We start from the raw sequence: 7,594 nt of genomic DNA, 5'->3' as shown, positions 1-7,594 counted from the left end.
AATCTAAGATTTAAATAGGAAAGGATATCGGACAATGACTTGTGGTTTTTAAAATCCATTCATTTTCCCTGGTTTATTTTTTTTTTGTTGTACGAACCGATCTGTCAACGACTAAATCGTTGCTTGTACGAAAGTTCCATACACCGCAGACCTCTGACCCCCCATGCCTGGACTAGCAAGACTGCCCACGTAGCGCTCGTTGTCATTGTTTGTTTCTGTTTATTTTCCAGATAGGATATCGTATATTTTCTGAATACCACATAAAGGAAAGTTATATGTATATACGAAGTTATGTCGACACATTAGAAATACACAGAGATAAAATACTAAGGAGCTTAAAGTAATGGTATTGATGAATTATCATCGAATTCTTACTTATCACTAGCGACGATTATTTTGTTCATTACCGTGCAGCTTCGTGAATTTCCTGCAAATACTGCTGGACGATAAAACCTTCACCTTTTCACTCGGCGTAAGGGTTAAATAGAGTATTACAGTTATTTATTTGGTTTGAAAATAGACAAGAGAATCGGAATTTTCCGACTTGTGAAAACCGGAATTTTGATAGAGAGGTTTTGGAGTGGCCACCCTGTTTGAAGTTTAGTGTTTAAAATGTTAATTGTCGAGATAGGTAATAAGTAGGATGTAGTGCATCCCAGCAATTGATTACATGTAGGTCTATACACATGAAACTTGTGCCGATATATTGGGCGCACTAACCCTTAATAACGCATTCAGCGGATTGTGCCTTAATATGGTTAAAATAAAAAAACTCCCCACGTATTAATAATGTTTCAAAAAATTACAAAACTTACTTTATTTTTAAAATTTAAAATGGAGCCCCATAAAGTCCACGCGATGAAAATGCATTAGATTTTAATGATGAGTTTACTCTCCATCAGTCCCTGATCGTAAGTGACATCCCTTTTGGTTGATTTGCAAAGGTTTTTGAAACTGTCATAAAATATATATCCTCTTGTGCAATGGTACTGTTCGATTATAGTTTGGCCAAAGTATGCAGAATACTAATAAAGCAGTATAGCTGGACAAAATTTTCCACTCGTATAAAAAAACATACTCTTGCGGAAAAAAAAAAAAAAAAAAGGAAAAAAAAAAAAAAAAAAAAAACAACTTAACTAGTATAGCGGTTACCGATCAACTTTGCGCAAAAGAAACAAATATCGAGTTACCTGGTTGCATGCAAATTTTATTTTAAAAATGCAAATAAATCTAGAGCTGCAGAAATTTTTGCTTCAGATAAAGAAGTACGAAATCACTTAGTGTAAAAACAAGGTGTTTGAAAAGTCTGGTACGGCTTAATATTTTTTACAAACCATAGCAGAATAACAGCTATAAACTTTGCACAGTGTCATATGGCTATGAAACTATTTTCCTTGCTAATACCATAACATGCCAACCCATGGGGGACGGCCTCACAGAGGAAAACCACGAAAATCTTAAATTAAAGCATGGTCGAGTGATACCTCATTTTAAAGAGCTCACTTAGTAGATTTAATGCCGCAAACCCGCATCTTCAAAAGGTTTATCCAATTCAGAAATGGCGGTTTGTTTGTGACACCATATGTGAAAGTTACCTACATTTAAGCCCTGGCCAATTCTGACTGGATCGACGTATTGCTGATGCGGTAGCGGCCGTTTCACTCTCACTCAAAGGAAAATAGTTTACATAGCCATATGACACTGTGCAAAGTTTATAGATGTTATCTGCTATGGTTTGTAAAATATTAAGCCGTACCCAGACTTTTCAAACACCTTGTATATAAGATGTATGTAATATACAGATTTGAATTTGAATCGGTTAATGGTTTTTTGTCAGGTTATAATGCTTCTAACTGATTGGAAAAACTGAGTTCTTGGCATTTGGTTAAATAAAAAATTTGAATAAACCCATGTCGACTTTATTCCTAAATTTACGTCGAATTTGTAGTTGAAACAAAAAAATACAACCAAATATCTAGTGGTGTACCGTAGGTACACCAATTAATGGAAATAAATTTTTTTGTCACGTAACATCGTGGCAATTCTCCGTCCTGGAGAAATCCTAGAAATTGGCAAGAGTTCGAACTTAGTCCCAATTTTGTGGCTAAACCGTGAGAGATGCAACAATCAAGTACGTAGGTTTATTTTTTGTAGCCTGCCTCATTAAAATTAAAAACCACTTCGTTATTGTTGACGAACAACGCAACTAAGAGCGCATGCTTCGTGTTGCTGAGGTTTGTTCTTTTAGCGAAACGAGCCCCTGTTTACAATGAGTGTTTCCGGCGCTACCGCGTCCGCCGCGCCGTGCCGGATATGTTCATTGAGGGCCACCTTACACTCTTTCCGCCGCTCCGTGCTGTGCATGGTTCGATCTGTGAGCACAGCGCCCCCCTCCCCCCCCTCACCACTGTAGCGCACAGATCGTAATTTTGTAATAAAATATCCATTTTTAACAAGCATTCAGTCATGTGTATGCTTTTTACAATACAAATCGTTTTACAATAAAATGTAGGATTCAGGCCTTTACAGGGTTCGCCAATTTGATTTTAATACTTCACAACATCATGCTTCCAGGATGAATTAGAACGCTAATACTTAATTCAAAATTAATCGGCCAAGTAAAAAAACCGAATAAATAAAAAATCTGCCTCTGTTTCGGCTACGAATCTGAGGATCACGTCTGTTGTGTAAGATTCTACAGACATTAGTCGGGGTGGATATATGACTTTCTAGGAGTACCGGTTGCCTCCGTAAGTCGTATAACTCGTCCCAAAATATTACCAGTTCAGGGGAGGATTTGTAACATTTTCAGGAGTGTCAGTTTTATCTGTATGCAATTTGATATGCTATTTTGCATAATGAAGCAACTCTCCTCCCATGACCAGTTCTGGGGTGGTTTTGTAACATTTTCAGGAGTGCCAATTTCATCTGTATGCGATTTGATATTCTTTTTTTGCATAAGGAAGCAACTCTCCTACCAAAACATGGCTAGTTCTGGGGAGGATTTGTAACATTTTCAGGACTGTTAGTTTTATCTGTATGCAATTTGATATGCTATATTGCATAATGAGGCAACTCTCCTCCCATTACACGACCAGTTCTGGGGTGGTTTTGTAACATTTTCAGGAGTGTTAGTTTTATCTGTATGCAATTTGATATGCTATGTTGCATAATGAAGCACCTCTCCTCCCATGACCAGTTCTGGGGTGGTTTTGTAACATTCTCATGGGTGCCAATTCCATCTATATGCGATTTGATATTCTGTTTTTGCATAAGGAAGCAACTCTCCTACCAAAACATGGTTAGTTCAGGGGAGGATTTGTAACTTTTTCAGGAGTGTTAGTTTTATCTGTATGCAATTTGATATGCTATGTTGCATAATGAGGCAACTCTCCTCCCATTACACGACCAGTTCTGGGGTGGATTTGTAACATTTTCAGGAGTGCCAATTTCATCTGTATACGAATTTAGATGCTAGTTTGCATAAGGAAGCAACACTCCTCCCAAAACATGACTGGTTCTAGGGAAGATTTGTACATTTTAGGAATACCAGTGGCTCTTTACTGGTATGCATTGTATGCACGAGGGAGGGGGCTCGCTACCCTTTGTATTGTGGCGAAGGAATGGTCAACATTCCGGGGGGTTAAAGCCATTCTCGAACTCTTACCATTCTCCAGAAAATTAAAACGGTTTAACTTTTTAAACAAACCAGCCTTAATATTAATTTCTCTATTTACAACAAATAATATTAGTTATACAAACAACGTGGAACACATATAATTTATGTTCTGTCCGGAATATGACAATTGAAAAAATAGTGTTTTTCACTAATTTGATTTTCTTAGTGTTTTGGTACTAATAGATATGTTTTAGGGAAGTAACTTTGTTTGCTCAATGGCTTATAAACATTTTTCTGTTGTGTTGAAAGTCTTCTTGAGGCAAGTTTTTCAGATAAATTATCTGAGTTAATTTTGTCACTTATCACGGGGATGATGTCAACATTCTTTCTAGTAAGATGTTCTACTTTGTGAGAGAAGTTAACTTGCTTGTCTCCTTCTTTAGAAATAAATGTTTGCTGTGTTAGATGTCTATGTTTTGTTAAATCAATAACTGATTCTTTATTTAAGTTTGCATTTACTTGGCATTTCATTGCCATCTTATCAGTTTCTAATGTATGACATATTGAGCTGCCATGTATCTCTGTAACACTAGAAAATGTTGATTTTTGTTTATATTGTTCATTTATACTTTTTTTATTGACATATGATGCTATTTGAACACCTGAGTCGTTATTTTTCAGTAAAGAAGTAGACATCTTTATTTTATCAGTTGGTTGTATAAGTACGTTATCACTGTCTGAATTTATGTAGCTCACAACACTCTCTGTTGGTTTTGGTTGTGCAGTGCTTTCATTTTTTAGTGACAAGTTTAAAGAAATACTTTCATTATTAACTTGTGGGTCAAAATTTGATAATGAGTTTAGTAATAATCTAAACTGTGTCCTAAACCAACGGTATTAATTTTCTGACACCGAGATCCTTAGGATAACAGTGCTCATGTAGACATTTTACTAAGTGTAAATCTAACCTACATTGGGTAAATAACAATATCTCGGCAAATCGTTAGAAAATTACTTCAATTACTACTTTTCATGGTTTTCACAAGTAAATCCTAAACAACCTAAAATAATATTAAATTATAGATAAACGTAGTTTTTACTATTTTACGAGATTAAATCTTAATATCTTCCATACGGAGCTTTATGAGGTATAAAATGATAATCTATCTTTATCTTATTGGAATAAATGAATCGAGTTTTTGAGCGCTGTAACTCTATTATTTGAGTTCATATCAAATAAAATTAAGGAACAAACAACATATCTTTTTGAAATTGGCCAAGAAGAAGTATGTTTAATCAACATTTGTTATCATGTCAAAAGTCTGTTATCATGTCAACTAGAAATTAGGATTTCGGACATTTGCCATTGCTATATGTTACAATAAGTAAAGTCTAGCACTACGTTTCGAGGATCGAAATCTAACTACTTCTTCAGGTGTCCCAAATACCTAATACATAAACATGCACAAAAGAGTTTAAAACAAAAAATATTTGACTCCAGAAAACAAAAAATATTTGACTCCAGAAAACAAAAAATATTTGACTCCAGAAGAAGAGGGTCCGTATCGAAACTTAGTGTGTTATACTTTTTGTAACATATAACGTTGGCAAATTCCCGGAATCATATTATCTTTCCAAATCATCAATCACCAATAGCACACTTTATACAAAGAAATGATTAGACTGATGGTAAGTAATAAACTTTATTTAAATATATATTCCGCTAAAGATCCTAAACGTTGTGAAACATAACGTAGCTATGGTAGGAACGGGTTGATTCGATGTGAATGTTGAGTTTAGATCAGTTCAACTTCCTCTTACGTTCAGGATCTGGAATCTGACGTTGTCACAGACTTGACTACTGGAATCTGGAGTCATGTTCGTCTGAAGATATCCATAAAACATCGGCGACGAAGAAGTCAAAACGAACTCTTTTCATCGCTTCGACATCAGCGTCTGTGACACCGTCTGATTCCAAACTTTGCTAAGAAGGAGCTGAACTGTAGCTAAACCCGTCATTCACATAATTAAAAATCTTTAAAATGGAAAACAACTTGAAATTATACTTTCATTTTAACGACTATATCCATCCAGCACTTGGCCACATTCGTTCTAATAGCAAGGGCTGTTTATCCCAGGCATCTGATCTTTAAAATACTGTTACTGTACTTTCGTAACAACGTACGTGTGTTAATATATCACGTGTTCGAATCTCTTATGGGCGTATTGAGTTTATTTACAAACGCATTTAATCTGCTATCTCTTTACCTTCATGGTTATCCAAAAGACCATTGCAAAAATATTCGCTAACGCTCAGCCAAACGTCAAAGGAGTGACATGCACCATCATCGAACTCAAAGTTCCTCATATAGAAATGAATCTTCATGCAAAATATGAAGTCTATACGTCTGTCGGTCTTCGAGACGAGAAATTTTCCACCCCCACGAGTAATAGGCTTCGCTAAAGCTCAGCCAATTCACAATAAAGTCGAACAAATGTTTTAAATATACTTCTACTCAATCCAGTGTGAACAAGGTGGTTGAACACTCCAAAGCAAAATCTTTGTATTTTAACAAGACCTAGTGATGTATTTTAACAAGACCTAGTGATGTATTTTAACAAGATTTTAACAAGAATATGCTTATTCTTTTTGAAAATCTGTATAAACTGAGTAACTTGTAAAACGAAAGAGTTTGGGTTTTATCTTCTGATATGAGACGTAAAATAAAACGCCTCTGGCCATCAGAAGAGGCAGTCCCGCTCTGATGGAAAACATTATAAAAGACGGTGCCTATCACGTTATTCTAGAGGGTCTGATTATAAATTCCTGAGAGAGCGATCACATATTAGAATGTATAGAAACCCACAAAAACGTTAGTGTGATTTGGTGTGGGCTAACAAAAAACGCAATGAAAGAAATATGTAGACGAAGAAAAATACTTTATCAGAAAAAGCTTTAATTTAAACATTACCATATGTTATTTTGGAATGTAAGAACCCGCTTCAGGTCCTCTCCGTTCAGCACTGGTGACCTTTCTTTCCATTTACTTGATGATAATATTCAACAGTTACAAATCCTATAATAATCATATAAGACCAATACGTAAGCAGAGCTTCATGATATTCATAGACTTTCGTAACACTTCCAGGACAGAGATATCAATACCAACGCCTTGTTATCGTTATAGACCCTGTGAGTAAATCACCCAATGCGGGTGCAAATAGAGTAATTACAACTCAGACCGTCGCCTCTCTTATCATGTGAATGGTGCCACCTATGCTTTACGTCAGCTATCCTCGTCCTCCATAACTATTGGACATCTCCATTCTCATTTCACAGTCAAATCGGCACTGTCCGTAATCACTAGCAAACCACACGTAGTTTTAATTTTTTGATCTACCTACCACAAGGTTTGGATCTTCTACTGAATACCTATAAAAATCGATAAAAACGTAAAAATCGTCTAAATGTGTATTAATTATATCTTTATAATGAAGCATGTGATATAATTCTACGATAAAAAATAAGGGTGCCAAGGTGTTTGAGATTCAATATATTTTTATGGGATTACATTCAAGATGGTCGCTCGAACATCCGGTTCTTAATCATTAGACAATTAGAAATCCTTGAGCTCTGAGGAAATTATATAGACGTATAACACTCTCGGTAAAGAAAACAAATCCCCAAAAAGAAAGCAAATCGGGACCTACAATTCAGTAAACAAGCCAGGGCATTTAGACAGTTAGAAAGGGGGTTTTTTTAGTGAGTAAGAATCTCACACTACCACCTACTACGGGCTAGGTGGTGCCTATGTAAGGTTTTTCCCCCATCTCGAAAGAAAGAAAAAAAGGGCATTTAGACAGTTAGGGGTCCTTCTACTCTGAGGAAATTAATTAGGTGCCTGACACTCCTAGTAAAATTGAGTCACCTAGAAAAGGACAGCTAGCCGGAGGGAAAATAGACTGAGGAAGATG

Source organism: Homalodisca vitripennis, chromosome X (genome assembly GCF_021130785.1).
Source record: "Homalodisca vitripennis isolate AUS2020 chromosome X, UT_GWSS_2.1, whole genome shotgun sequence".
Classification (NCBI taxonomy): Eukaryota; Metazoa; Arthropoda; class Insecta; order Hemiptera; family Cicadellidae; genus Homalodisca; species Homalodisca vitripennis.
Note: the sequence above shows the minus strand (reverse complement) of the source record.